This window comes from Bidens hawaiensis, unplaced genomic scaffold, assembly GCF_021521415.1.
Source record: "Bidens hawaiensis isolate Kalapana, Puna unplaced genomic scaffold, B.hawaiensis_p1.1 tig00035461_1, whole genome shotgun sequence".
NCBI lineage: Eukaryota > Viridiplantae > Streptophyta > Magnoliopsida > Asterales > Asteraceae > Bidens > Bidens hawaiensis.
In genome coordinates, this window is record NW_027496164.1 from 59140 (window position 1) to 75919 (window position 16780).

The 16780-nt window shown below is 33.0% G+C and overlaps 1 pseudogene across 1 annotated transcript; it reads left to right on the plus strand.

The window, feature by feature from the left end:
* The first annotated feature begins 8006 nt into the window (after positions 1-8006).
* On the plus strand, positions 8007-12670 carry LOC143587350 (beta-fructofuranosidase, soluble isoenzyme I-like; annotated as a pseudogene). The gene is made up of 5 exons (XR_013144875.1): positions 8007-8862; positions 11298-11462; positions 11597-11829; positions 11935-12022; positions 12479-12670. The product of XR_013144875.1 is annotated as a beta-fructofuranosidase, soluble isoenzyme I-like (transcript).
* The last annotated feature ends 4110 nt before the right edge of the window (positions 12671-16780 follow it).

A 16780-nucleotide genomic window follows, 5' to 3' on the forward strand; every position in this document is an offset into this window, starting at 1 on the left:
TGATTGGTAAACAAAAACTAAACAGGATATATATATACACATATATGTATGTATGTCGGCAAAAATATTATTAACTACTTGCGAAACACGTTTCATGCATATACATTTATATTATACTTGCGTTACACGCCTAAAAGTCTAAAACCAATTGGGCCAACCGGCCCAGGTTTAATTGGGCTGTGAGAATGGGCTCGGCTCATTAGAAAGACACAAAAACCTACACATGAAATAGCAAATCTTCGGCATGAAACATGTGGTTAATTTCGGTGGTTAGGCCCAACCTAGATTTAAGAATAATAGTAATAAATCTTAGGGGGGTTTATAGTTTGGTTCGAAATCATGAAACCGTTCGAATCGGTCATTGATTTGGTTTGATGGTTGGTTTTCTTTCTTAACTTTCGGTCGGTCGGTTTAAAATTTTCAAACGGTAACAAATCGTTTGGTTTACGGTTTGTACCAAAACCAACCGTATAACACCGGATCGGACCGTATGATTTAAGTATATATATTTTATATTATATATATATATATATGTGTGTATTATTACTAAACATAATCTATAATATTACAATTTCGGAAGAAATTGTGCATCAACAGTTGTAAAGTCTGCAATGGTTATTGTATGACAATATGATTGGACCACACTTCTCCACTCTCTCTCTCTCTCTCTCCTGATGTGATAATGATCTCCAAGTTATCGGCATCGCCTTCGTCTAAATCCACCGGAGCTTGTTAATTAATAATGGGTGTTGGTTTTAAATACTCCCAACCAACAATTTGTCTCAAACCACTCCCAACTTGTAACATGTTTTATTCTGACAACATTTTGATTAACTTTACATAATCCAGATCAGTAAACTTTCTGCCAATGACTTATTTAAAAAAAAGAAAAAAAAAAGCTACATAAAGCATATCATCATTTTTAAAGTATGTTGCAGTTAGTTACAACCGATCCAATATCGTTTGATACAATGGTTAAAAAAAATTACTAGGAAAAAGGGACCAAGGATTAAATATGGAATATCGAGACTAAAGAATATTGGTCTCATGAAGTTGTTGCGCACCTATCGTATATTATGCAAGCATCAACTTCGAGTCACACTAATCAATGCATCTAACCATCTTTTTAAAGGCGACTCCAAAACAAGCATAACACCGACATATTCCTCTAAAAAAATCATCAATTTTATAATTGTTCTGGGTTTTAGGTTTTAAAATTACTTTTTAGTTTTTGGTCTAGATTTGAAGGATATAATCTTGATTTAGCAAGTGAACGGTATTAAATATTATTAACCAAGAAGTACGAGGGGTAATTTGAATAAAATAGTTTTAATATAACGATTAGTGAAAAAATTAAGTGGATAATTTATTGTTATCAGAATAAATTATTAGAGTTAAAGTATAATGTTTATTTGTGGTTGGGTATTATTAGGTATATGAATTGGAGTAGGAAGCTTTAAATTAGTATAAATAGAGGTGTGGGGTTGTATTTTGTATGATTTTCAATTTTAACAGTATTGAAAGAGACGTGGTGTCACAAAATTGCCGGTGTTGTTTGTATTGCTCGTTCCAATTAAGTTCCACAAGATTTTCATGTTAGAACGAAAACTCACAACTCTTTAAAACTAGTTTGAGTTATTTAGAGAGGTTAAACTTGTGTCGTATAAGGATGTTATTGAGATTGGGAGTTTGAGACAGATATTAGTATTCCTAGTCCCATACTCGATCACAAAAGTATCTGTCATCTAATTGCTCATCGCACGTTGGATATACTTGTTAGTTTGATTAAAAAAAACCATCCATTGGGATTTCAAATACGTTTCTTGCTCTTTTTACTTTGATATACCTTACTACCCAAAAATGTATAAATATAAAAATAAGTGGATTAGTAAATTATTCAATAACTTATGAACAAGGAAGGAAAAATTTATAGATCTGATTTGAGCTAATGGGTATATATGTGTTTTGGAATCGGGACGGATATCATATAGTATACCCGTGAAAGATCAATAATTTTTTTTAAACTAATCGCTTCGCAGTTCCATAGTTGAATGCATGTCTCATTAACCCTCCAGAAACACTTTGCAATAATCACAAGATTTGAACCTTATCATTTTTCATTTTAGATTTATTTATTTTTATTATAGACAGAATAGATAAACCAACAATATTTTTGTAAAACTAAATAGTCCGACTGTTTGTCAGCCAGGTTGGACATATAAATCCGTATCCAACAAGTGTGCATCTAAATCTAACCAAAACTCTTTTCTTTAAAATAGGGGTTTTTTTAGGAATACCAAATACCCCTATACGCCTTGTATAGGGTTATACGGGGTCATATACGTCCCTCGTATTGGGGCGTATGACCCCATATAGTCATATACGAGGCGTATAGAGGGATGTTTGGAGTGTCCCTAGTAGGACCCTTACAATATCAAATGTGTTCAATTCTTTTTCTATAAGAAATACACATTAGAATTTAGTTAATAAGAAAAACAAATTGACACTAAATTAAATAATAAGTAACTGAAAAATAATGTGATTATACAAACATTATATAAACTCAATCCCATTGTTAACTTGCTTTCTGTCATATACTATTAAAACACAAAAGAAACATACACACCACTAGCTATATATCATTCTACCACATTAATAACCAAAACATAACTAAACAAACCACTAAACCAACCTCCTTCCGTTAACATCATAGGCACCATGCAGTCTGACGTGTAACAACAAATGCGAGTATTAAAATAACAACATACGTACAATACGAGTAATTAAGCCTTGTTTGTTTGTAGTATATATGCACCCGGTTAATGCGACGAGGATGCCGATGATGAGAACTGGCCAACGGAGCTAGCGGATGAAGCAAGCGGTGGTAGCAAGAGAAAGAAGCGGTGGTACCAGGGTATGTGATGTCTGCAAGAAGAACACGTCTTTGTAAACGTGTAAACCAAAGAGAATAACAAGTGCTAACAAGCAAGTATACAAGTTGTAAAATTAGTGGACAGGTGTAAACTTATGATCATACACGTGTGTTGAGGAAAACAAAATCAACCATGGATGGATAGATGTACAAGTACATGGATGGATATAATAATAATAATAATTATTATTATTATTATTATTATGTACATAATTACTCACTTTTATTATATTTTAAATTAGCATAAAGTTAAAATTTGAAGGGAGATAAAAATGAGAAGTATGAGAAAGATTTGTGGCAAAAAGAAAACCCTAAAAGAATTTAGAAAATAATAAAAAAATTCATAATTTAATATATAAATAAAAAATGAAAAAAATTAAAAACCAAAATATTTCCCCCGTCATTCCAATTCCAATTCCAAAAGAAATGACGAAAAGACACAATGCCAAGAAAAAAGACATAATGACGAAAATGAACAAGCAGCATAATGATAAACAAAAAAAGACACAATAGATCGCAAAATATAGCATAATGACGAACAAAATATGATACAATGTTGATTGTTGAGTAATATAGCACAATTCAAGAAAAGAAGACTCAATACAAAAGAAAAAACACAATCAATGAAAAAGATAAATACAAAACATAATAATAAACAAAAATAGAAAATTATGTTTTTCACTCAACATTGTTTCATTTTCAAATGTGTTTTTTTTTTCTTCTTTTCTGAGTGAGAAAAACGATTGAAATATTTTGTGTTTTAACATATTTTGTTTTGTATTAAAATTTAAGTTTAAGATTTTTTATTAATTTTCACTATTTTTCAAAAAAAATTTCTTTTTCTATAAATCTTTCTCATTTTTTCCACTTTACAGAATAACTTACCCTACAATAATAATTTATCTACCCTTTTTATTAGATTTTATACTCACTTTGGACCCCACATATTCCATTAAACCGTGATCCTATATATAAAACCCTATGAATTCATTCAAAACCTTGTAGTCTTGTACCAGCATGGCCTTTTCTGTATGCATCCCTCTTGTTGCATACAATGAACTTGAAAAACGCCCGGAATATTCCACCGGATCTCCGACCGCTCGATCATCCTCTCGAAGGGTACTCGCTGGTTTATTTGTATACATTCTAGCTCTTTCATCATTAACTGCCGTAGTTTACCACCAACTGCTAAAGCCTCATGGCAACCGGCAGTCCACTGCCACCACCATCATTACTTCGGCGTTGCGGGAGTTTCAAATCAAGCCAAGAGCGGGTTGGCAGGACAAGGTGGTCGTCCGAGGAGCTGATTATAGCGTTGGATGGCAACGATCTGTTTACCACTTTCAACCTGATAAGAATTTTATTAGTGGTATATATGCGTCAAATTAAACATAAAACTGTATAAACACTTACATAATATATTTTGATGTGATAATATAAGTTATCTCGTCGTTTTATTTATCATAATTAAAACAATAAAACAAAACAATAAAACAAGTGTTTATGCAATCATTATGATTTAGTTTTAATAAATATACGTGTTTTATATGCGTCAAATTAAATATAAAAACGGTATAAACACTTGTACATAGTATATTTTTGATGTGATGGTATAAGTTATCTGTTACATACTTACATGAACGTTTTGTTTATCATATTTATAAAACAATAAAACAAGTGTACGTTTATGCAATTATTATGATTTAGTTTTAATAAATATATGTGTTTTTAAACTTTAAAAATAAATTATTCACTAACATATGTTTTTCTTTATCTAATATGTCATGATTTTGGCTTGATGGATGATTTTTCCCATTTTCTCCTCTTCAAGACCCTAATGGTAAGTATTCTTCTAATTAGAAACTTTTGCTATTTCATAATCTTTTAGCTTTTAATTGAATTAATGTGGATTCAACTTATTTCATTATAAATAATTAAATATATATAAATTACTTCATATACACCAAATAAGCATTACAGATGTAGGAGATGGACCCAGCCACACGTGTACCTGGTATGCAAGGGACACGTTAATCACCCTACCGAGCATATCCACACTAGACCAGGAATAGTAAATCAAACACGTCACGAAACAACCAGACCCACCGTTCTACGAATTAGACCCTGATTTGGAATATGTTCATATGTTGTGTACAAAAAATAAAATTAGAATAGTTATTTTTTGTTGTGCGTCATCATCATCGTATTCAGTATATCCCACCAATAGCAATGTTATGGTAGGGTCTGAGGAGGGTAAGATGTAGACAGCCTTACCTTTATCCCATAGGGATAAAGAGGCTGCTTCCGGTGAGACCCCCGGCTCGATAGTAGTTTTGAATCAAGCCTTGGACATAAGACACATAACACTCAATCATTGGGACACCGGCTGATTGGTGCATGTGCCCTTGTCTTTCGGCTATCAACGCCACCACATGATGCCTGATTAACATTCCGCCACTTTTAACGTTATTTTCACGTGATTAGTAAAATAACGTCAAAATTAGTGCAATTTTACTTTTGCCCACCCAAGGGTTCACACATATATACATTATATGTGCGCACCGCAAGCAGGGCGTGGTGGCGTTGGCCCAGACAACATACCCATCGAGGTGTGGAAGTGTCTGGGAGAGCTTTCCAAGAAGAACATGACAACACAAACTTTCAACGACAACAATCGAATAACTGCTACTGTCGACGGATCACACGAGAAGAGGTGAAGGATGCACTTAGGAGGATGGGAAGGTCTAAAGCGGTTGGCCCAGACAACATACCCATCGAGGTGTGGAAGTGTCTGGGGGAGGAAGGAGTCATGTGGTTAACTACTCTGTTCAATAGTATTCTCAAATCAGGTAAGATGCCAGACCAGTGGATGAGCAGCGTTGTAGTTCCTATCTATAAAAACAAAGGAGACGCCCAATGTTGTGGTAACTACCGAGGAATCAAACTACTAAGTCATACTATGAAGCTATGGGAAAGAGTGATTGAGGGTAGACTTAGACGAGAAACTCAGGTTACGGTCAACCAGTTTGGCTTCATGCCGGGCCGTTCCACCACAGAGGCAATACACCTTATAAGAAGATTAATGGAAAAGTATAGGGAGAAGAAGCGTGATCTACATATGGTGTTTATTGACCTAGAAAAGGCCTACGACAGTGTGCCACGACAGGTGCTCTGGGAGTGCTTGGAGGGTAGAAGAGTGCCCAGGAAATACATAGAGATAATTATGGATATGTATACCAGGAGTGAAACAAGTGTCCGTGCGCCAGTGGGGGATACTGATTTCTTTCCTGTATAGGTAGGTCTTCACCAGGGGTCAGCGTTGAGCCCGTTTCTTTGTGCAGTAGTCTTGGATGAGTTGTCAAAGTCGATTCAGGGGACTCTCCCGTGGTGCATGATGTTCGCAGACGATATTGTGTTACTTGCTGAGAAAAAAACAAGATCTAAACATGAGGCTTGAGGAGTGGCGAACAACCTTAGAGACAAAAGGTTTAAAGATTAGCCGATCTAAGACGGAGTACCTCCACTGTGATTTTGGTGGGATAAACGACAATGAAGACGCACAGATCACAATTGAAGGTCAGGTGGTCCCGCAGGTAACGAAGTTCAAGTATTTAGGATCGTTTGTACAGAGCGATGGGGAATTAGACAGTGATGTGACCCACCGAGTTCAGGTAGGATGGTGTAGATGGAAAGCAGCCACAGGTATATTGTGCGACAAGAGTTTCCCGACTAAACTAAAGGGAAAATTCTATAGGGTGGCAGTTAGACCTGCAATGCTATATGGAACAGATTGTTGGGCCATCAAGAAGGCACAAGTGCGGAAGATGGAGGTAGCAGAAATGAGAATGCTACGTTGGATGTGTGGGTACACAAGGCTAGACCGAATAAGAAACGTTGAGTTTCACGAGAGATTAGGGGTGGCGAACATAGCAGACAAGATAAGAGAGTGGAGATTGAGATGGTTTGGACATGTAAAGAGAAGACAGACGACGAATCCTGTTAGATCCGTAGAAAACATTACTATAGAGGGGAGGAGGGGTAGAGGACGACCGAAATTGACTTGGGATAAGAGGATTAGGCATGATTTGATAGACCTAAACCTCTCCGAGGACATGGTTGAGGATAGGAATTCGTGGAGAAGTAGAATTAAAGTTAAGGATTTTTAGAGAGAATGGAATACCTTAGGGCTTAGACTTAACTTATTTAGGTCACATACCATAATGGTATTTCCCTTACATATATTATTATTATTATTATAATTATTATTAGCTTTTATATAGCTGTTAAATTGTGATCTTATTATTAATATTATTATAATTAGTAGTAGTTTTTATATAACTGTTAAACTTTGATTTCCTTTATTTTGCTTCATACACATGTACTTAGAGCCGAGGGTCTCTCTGGAAGCCACCTCTTTATTCCTTTGGATAGAGGTACGGTGTGCCTACATCCCACCCTCCCCAGACCCTACTTATAGCTTTGCTGTCGGTGGGATTTTACTGGGTATGATTGATTGATTGATTGATTGATTTTTTGTTGTGCGTTTATCACGTCAGTTTTGAGTTATGGATTTAGATTTAGCTAGAAAAAATTCTTATATTATGAGAAAAACAAATAATATAATATATAATAAATCAACAAGATTTATTTTTTAATTAAAATTTTTTTTTTCACTATTTTTAATAAAAAAATATATTAAAACAAATAAGTTTTAATAAAAAGTATAAACTTCGTTTAGTAAAAAATCTAAACTACATAATTGAATTTGGTTTGGATTAATGAATTCAAAGTTTTGTTTAATTGGATACTAACCCGATTTAGTTAAATATTCAAAAACCGAAATCGACATCAATTTTCTCATTCAATTCAAATAATAAACACCATATTTCAACTTTTCAAGTCGTATGTGTGAACACCATGCATATGAAAACATGGACAAATGGAAATGGAGTTAAATATTCTACTTTGGAATATAATATACACGATTCTCTATGTAGTTTATTTATTTTTGTTTTCTCTTTTTCTAAATAATAAATAATAATAATAATTTGCATGAAATTGAAGTGCAGGTCCATTATACCATATGGGTTGGTATCACTTATTTTACCAGTATAATCCGCATTCAGCAATATGGGGCAATATCACATGGGGCCATTCAATCTCTAAAGACCTCATCAACTGGTTACACCTCCCTCTAGCCATGGTTCCAGACCACTGGTACGACCTCAAAGGGGTTATGACCGGGTCCGCCACCATACTCCCCCATCGGTCAAATCATGATGTACTACACGGGCAACGCACACGACCTCTCTCAACTCAAATGCCTCGCTTACCCGGTCAACTCCTCTGATCCCCTACTCATTGTCTGGGTCAAACATGAAGCCAACCCGATTCTCGGGCCCCCTCCGGGTGTCGGGTTAAAAGACTTCCGAGACCCATCAACTCTATGGATCGGGTTAGATGGCAAGTATCGAATGGTTATGGGATCAAAGCACAATAACACCATTGGTTGTGCCCTAGTTTACCACACCACTAATTTCACGCATTTTGAATTATTGGATGATGTGCTCCATGCGGTTTCGGGTACGGGTATGTGGGAATGCGTAGATCTTTACCCGGTATCCACCACGAATACATACGGGTTGGATATGTTGAGTTACGAGCCAGATGCTAAGTATGTGCTGAAGCAAAGTGGGGATGAATATAGGCATGATTGGTATGCGATCGGGTCATATGATCCGGTAAAAGATAAATGGTATCCAGATGATCCGGAGATGGATTTGGGTATCGGATTTAGATATGATTATGGAAAGTTTTATGCATCAAAGACATTTTATGACCCAAGTAAAAGGAGACGGGTGTTATGGGGCTACATTGGAGAAACAGATCTTCCACAAAATGACATTAAAAAGGGATGGGCAAATATGTTGGTAATAATTAAAAATCATTTATCCCTTTATATATATATATATATATATAAAGGGTAAGGATCTTAAGAGAATCATTGGCAAATTGAGAATTTTGAGAACCATTTTGGACCACTAAAAAACCTTCTAAAAAATTATAAAACAAACAAAACCGAAAATTTTTAAAAAGTAAAAAAACCAAAATTCTTATATTTCATTCCGGTTTCATTAAAAAAAACCGAAATTTTTTTAATTCGTATTATACCTATACACATATGTATACTTTCATTTAATCTCTAGTTACATAATATACACATATGTACATTATCATTTACCTTAAATTATACATATGTGTATAGGAAAAAACATGTGTGTACATATTATACATATATGTATAATAAAAAAAAACGATTTTTTTTCCTTTTTAATTCGTATTATACCTATACATATATGTATACTTTCATTTAATCTCTAGTTATGTAATGTACACATATGTACATTATCATTTACCTTAAATTATACATATGTGTATAGGAAAAAACATGTGTGTATATATTATACATATATGTATAATAAAAAAAACCCGATTTTTTTCTTTTTAATTCGTATTATACCTATACATATATGTATACTTTCATTTAATCTCTAGTTATGTAATGTACACATATGTACATTATCATTTACCTTAAATTATATATATGTGTATAGAAAAAAAACATGTGTGTATATATATGTACATATTATACATATATGTATATGTATAATTTAGCTAAACCGAGAATTTTTTTTTACGTTTTTTTTAGAAACCGGGATGATAAATAAGAACTTTGGTTTTTTTTACTTTTTTTATTTTTGTGTTTTATTTTGTTTTATTTTTTTTATTTTTGGGTTTTTTTGTGGTCCAAAATGGTTCTTATATTTTTCAATTCCAAAAAGTTCTCACATGATCCTGATTGACTCTCTCTCTCTCTCTCTCTCTCTCTAGGATCCTAAGAGAACCATTGGCAAATTGAGAACTTTAAGAACCATTTTGGACCACTAAAAAAACCCTCTAAAAAAATATTAAAAAAATTATAAAACAAACAAAACCGAAAATTTTTAAAAAGTAAAAAAACGAAAATCCTTATATTTCATTCCGGTTTCATTAAAAAAAACCGAAATTTTTTTTTCTTTTTAATTCGTATTATACCTATACACATATGTATAATTTCATTTAATCTCTAGTTACGTAATATACACATATGTACATTATCATTTCACTTAAATTATACAAATGTGTATAGGAAAAAATATGTGTGTACATATTATACATATATGTATAATAAAAAAACCGATTTTTTTTTCTTTTTAATTCGTATTATATTTATACACATATGTATACTTTCATTTAATCTTCAGTTATGTAATGTACACATATATACATTATCATTTACCTCAAATTATACATACGTGTATAGAAAAAAAAACATGTGTGTACATATATGTACATATTATACATATATGTATATGTATAATTTAGCTAAACCGAGAAATTTTTTTTTACGTTTTGTTTTTTTAGAAACCGGGATGATAAATAAGAATTTTGGTTTTTTTACTTTTTTTATTTTTGTGTTTTTTTTGTTTTATGATTTTTTTTTATTTTTAGGTTTTTTTGTGGTCCAAAATGGTTCTCATAGTTCAAAATTCCCAAAAAGTTCTCACATGATCTTGATCCTATATATATATATATATATATACACAGGGGAAGTATAGAATGAAAACCCACTTGAGTTGTGAAAACTTTATAAACTTATTCTCAACCACATGTTTTTAATTTACGATTAAATCTTGTGCTCCACAATTAAAGTTAATGAAAAATGTAAAAATAAATTTACACGTTCTCTCTTTTGAAAACATATATAAAAATTAGTAAAAAAATATTAAAAAATAGCAAAACATTTTTTTTATTAAAAAATAAAAAAATGTAAAAATAAATTTACACGTTCTCTCTTTTGAAAACATATATAAAAATTAGTAAAAAAATATTAAAAAATAGCAAAACATTTTTTTTTATTTTTCGATGTTTTGTATTAAATGTAACAACATATATTACATGTACAAAAAAAGACGATGTTACATAGGGTTTCCATGGGTTTTCACAACTCAAATGTGTTTTAATTTTATATTTCCCCTATATATATATATATATATATATATATATATTTTTGATAAATATCCTCAACAAGCCACATGTAAATAACATTGATCTATTTGTTTTGTTTTGTTTTATTTTTACTGATATTGACATTACTTTTGATTAAAAATTAATAATTATTAATTATGTTTACAACAATTATCTAATTATTAGTAATTTACTTCTTTATCTATTTATATAGAAGAATTAAGTTTTATTAAAAATATTTAATTATCTTCAAAATAAACAACTAATAATAGTAGTTTATTTTATTTATTTATTATAGAATGTTCCAAGAACCGTGGTGTTGGACTTAAAGACACAAACTAATTTGATCCAATGGCCTGTCGAGGAAACAGAGACACTGAGATCTGAAACATATGATGAATTCAAAGAAGTTGAGTTAAGGCCCGGATCACTTGTACCGCTTGATATAGCCTCTGCCGCATAGGTAAATAATATATTATAGACTTGTATATAATATTACACATAGGTCTTTGAAAATTTAATTTCACTGTAAGTTATAAGTTAATGTAATTAATTTATTCGATCATTAACTTACATTTGATATGACAATGTTTATAGTTGGACATAAGTGCCTCATTTGAGGTAGATGAAGCTTTGTTAGATGCAGCCGTAGAAGCAGATGTGTTCAACTGCACCACGAGCAAGGGTTCAGCCATGAGGGGTGTTTTGGGACCATTTGGGGTCGTGGTTCTTGCCGATGCAACGCTTTCAGAACAAACTCCTGTTTATTTCTATATTGCAAAGAATACTGATGGTACCTCAAGAACCTATTTTTGTGCGGATGAATCAAGGTTTGTGCCAAGAGATTGTAATTTTTTTTTCATTTTTATTTCCTTATTAATTTGATTCGTTTATATAAACTAAATGACTATTTTTATGGAATTCAAATTATGTAGATCATCAAAGCTTTTAGATGTGGGAAAAATTGTATATGGAAGTACTGTTCCAGTCCTCCATGGTGAAAACTACAACATGAGGTTATTGGTATGTGAAACTGAAAATTATGACACTAAATAAAAGTTAAAATTATTACAACGTACATAAGTATGCGCGCGCACACACACACACTTAAGTTATGTATATAACCAACTATAAAAGAGAACTGCTAGAATAATAGAAACTCTTACTAATGAATGCGTATAGGTGGACCATTCAATCATCGAAAGCTTAAGTTATGTATATAACCAACTATAAAAGAGAACTGCTAGAATAATAGAAACTCTTACTAATGAATGCGTATAGGTGGACCATTCAATCATCGAAAGCTTAAGTTATGTATATAACCAACTATTAAAGAGAACTGCTAGAATAATAGAAACTCTTACTAATGAATGCGTATAGGTGGACCATTCAATCATCGAAAGCTTAAGTTATGTATATAACCAACTATTAAAGAGAACTGCTAGAATAATAGAAACTCTTACTAATGAATGCGTATAGGTGGACCATATAATCATCGAAAGCTTTGCGCAAGGAGGAAGAACGGTGATCACATCAAGAGTGTATCCTACAAAGGCGATATATGACGCAGCGAAAGTGTTTTTGTTCAACAATGGTACTGACATCACCGTTAAGGCATCTCTCAAGATATGGAAGATGGGTGGAGCTAAACTAAACCATTTCACCCTTTAGTTTGTTTGTTGTGCTTGGTAATTTTCTAAGCTTGTTTTCTTTGGGTTATCCTTGTAACTGTGAATATTTGTATTTTCAGTTACCGAATAAGCTAATGGAAATTAATGTTTGAAAGTTAACTTTGAATCGAAATCTTGTATGGTTAATTATGGCACTTGTATCTTTAAAGACTAAAGCCTTGCTCTCCAAGAAACATAATAACAATATATAAAAGCTTGAAAAGTCAGTAGTTTAATATCTATAGTTCAAGTTTTGTAACAGTTGACGGAAAGAGAGGGGGGGGGGGGGTTAAACTCATCGGGTATACTACCCTAATGAGGGTACCCCTCTTGTTTTAACAGATAGGGTTCTAGTACCCGGTAAAAGAAGGGAGAGGGAGAGAGTGTCGTGTGTGTGTGGAGAGAGAGAGAGAGAGAGAAAAGGGTACTTGAGTTGAGTGTTGCCTACTAATTAAGTGATTTTAGGGTCGTAATGGTGTAAATGACATGGCGCTAAGGGATTATTGTGGATTAGGGTACTTCAGCTCCCTCCGTAACATTAGTGCTTTTTCTAATTTAAGCATACAAACACCTGAGGGTATTTTTGATATTTTTAACTAGATTTTCTATCCGGCGCGCTGCGTCAGGGCAATTGGCAAAACCCCAGCATTGAAACCCGGGCGTTGGTAAAACCCGAGCATTACGACGATGAGTTGACATGAATTCAGTCAATACCAACTTAAGGTATCGGAATTAAAACAAAAAGGTCGGTAAAACTCGAGCGTTGCAGTGGTGAGTCGGTAAAACCTGAGCATTGTTGATCTCGAGATTTGTGGTGGTAAATCGACACAAACTTATTTGTTTCAATTATGCTCGTTACGATACTAGAACTACGAAACAAAATAAAAATACAAAAAAAAAGCCTTTGTCCAATATCGGACTGCCACTTGGACTAATAAGATGCTAGCGTCGCCAAACTTTCAAATTATATATATTAGATAATATTACTTTTACTTGACCTTATAAACCGGGTTGGAACCCGAATTAATTTCCCAAAAAATGGCTTGACTTTCTTTGAGCTAACTCAACCTGGATTTAACCCGAATTGGATTGGGCCAAAAATCCCAATTTGTACACCTCTTACCTAAAACCCCTAGTGGGCTGGTGAACTGGGCAAAGCCATTTAAATTCATATCTTGGGCTGTGATAGTGAACTCGGTCCATTAGAAAACATACATAGTAACATAGATAACTAATAAGATTCTATTTTATAAACCAAAAACCATTTTTTTCGTTATTCGAAAACCAAAGCATACATGACAACAAGACCGTGAAACTCGACAGAACTTAGCCAAAACCTAATGATGACCTCTTGACTCGGCAACCAAATTAAAATCATAAGCTTGGTGTGAAAAAAACGGACAATATTGATATATGCGAGAGCTAGGTAGATGTTGCACCCAGCTTGGTGCCTATATTGATATTAAATTATAGAAAGTTATAATATCACTAGCAATAATTAAATCTAGAGTAAACTGTGGTTTTCGTCTCTGTGATTTGTTTAAATTTATGATTTTAGTCAAATAGTTTCAAATCTACGATTTTCCTCCCTGCGGTTCCATTTCACTTGCAATCAATCCCAACCCCACTAACCCCATTAAGTCTTATTGTTAAACCCATCAGTGTGCCGCTCATGTGAGGGGCATATTTGTCCCTTTTCTCCCCAAATAGACCCTAACCTTAATTCGTAAGTCCCCTCACTTGGGCTGAGGTGTATTTGGAGAAAAAAGGACAAAATTGCCCCTCACGTGAGGGGGCACACTGATGGGTTTAACGATCAGGTTTAACGGGGTTAGTGGAGTCAGGTTTAATTGCAGGTGAAATGAAACCACATGCAGAAAAATCACAGATTTAAAACTATTTGACTAAAGCTGCAAATTTGAACGAACCATTGGGACAAAAACCATAGTTCACTCTTAAATCTAAGTCATATACCACACGAACATCAAAATACCGAGTGTTTATAAAAATGTGTCCCTTCTTAAAGTGGTGACGGAATGTATAGATTTAGAAGTAAGATTAATGGTGTGTGCCGGCTGATTTTAAAAAAGGATTAGCGCGCAAATTAAAAACTTGGGTTTTTAAATTTTAAGGATATCAATAATGTTAAAATGTTAATGTTTTTATAGTATGTGCACAATGGTTAAAGATTACTAGGGAAAAGGGACGAAGGATTAAGTTTGGAATATCGAGACTAAAGAGCATTGGTCTCATGAAGTCGGTGCATATTATGCATCATTCAACATTGAATCACACTAATCAACGCATCTTTTGTAGACAACTTCAAAACAAACATAACACCGACATATTCCTCTATAATAATGCAATCAATTTATATTTCTTTCATTGTTTAGGTTTTAAAATTGGTTTAGATTTCTTTTTTGTTACTTACTCTTTAAAATGAGTCGAGTTATATATCAATGAGATTGACACGGGTACTAGAATTCCTAGTGTTATACTTGATTGCAATACCGTGTCCTATATATTCATGTATCGGTTTGGTAATCAATCATTGTACCGCCGATATAGTCGTTAGTGTGATAAATATTCACTTGTTAGAATTCCAAATACGTTTCTAACTCTTTTTTACTTTTGTATACCTTATTACAATATATATCTATATATAGTAGTGAAATAATAAATTATTCTATTACCCAAGGACAAAGAAGCTAACAATAAAAAAAAAGCTAAGGTTATTCATACACCAAGGAGGTTATTCATACACCAGGAGGGCCTATACGAGTCGTATAGGTGCAGTGTCAAATCATTTTTAGTCAGGAGTGTCAGTTTTCATTTATTTGCATCGTATAGCCCCTATACGAGTCGTATAGGGCTATACGACTCGTATAGAGTCTGTTTGACCCGTATATTATTTTTTTAAGATTTTTTAAAATTACAAAATATTAAAAACAACATCTGAGTTGTTTACAAAATAGAAACACGTAATTTAATAGTAAATATTTTGCTATATACATAAAAACATACGAACAACATGAGCGTTTTTGGGTAACGACTTTTTATATGTGGTCATGCAATCCATTTTGGTTGACGCCTATGTGAGCTATCTAAGCTTTTAAAATATAACTGTCATAAAAATAATTACTTTTGGAGCAAGAAAAACTGATACATGGCCTGTACAGGTCGTATACCATCTATACGGCTTGTATAGACCATAAAATAATTATAAATATCTGGTCAAAGTACAGCCGACATGCTGTCTATATGAGTCATATAGACCCTATACGGCTCGTATAGGGTCTATACGAACAAGAATATCTATACGACTCATATAGGGTCTATACGACTCGTATAGACTGCAAAAAGCTGCAACACTGTCACCTCCGTACGCATGTTAATAAGTTAGGTCTATACGACTCGTATAGGCCCTATACGAGCCGTATAGCCTTATTCACACACCATGGGGATGGTGTTTGTATGTAACAACCCTAAAAAAAATTACAAATTTGGTTAGAGTAAAATGGGTATATATGTTTTGGGTAATCAGGACTGATCCAAAACCTATGAAAATTGTTAAAACTAATCACATGCTCTATTCCATTGTTAAATACTTGTGAAATTACCCTCCTGAATATTTTAGGTTTCAAATTTGTCTATCGGCTCTGGGTTTATTTATCGGTTAGATTCAGATTCGTTTGTTATACTTAGTCAAGTAAAAGTTATTAGATTAAATTATATCACAATAAGTAAAAGTAAAACTTAAAAAACATATAACATTATTTGGTTGCCTACTATTAAAATTATAATTTTTTTTAAAAAAACGGCAAGTCACACTCTTAAACTTTATTCTTAAGAGACACATTTGCTAACAAACACAAGACTCGAACCCTCTCAATTTATATTTTCTTTTTATATATGCGAAAAAGATAAATCAACAATAATATTGTAAAACTAAAATCGAAGCACTTGTCAATAATAATTTGTTCAATTTTTTTTCTTATAGAAATGCACATTAGAATTTAGTTAATAAAAAAACAAATTGACACTAATTAAACCAAAAAACTGAAAAATGATGTGATTACATAAACTCAATCCCATTGTTAACTGCCTTTCT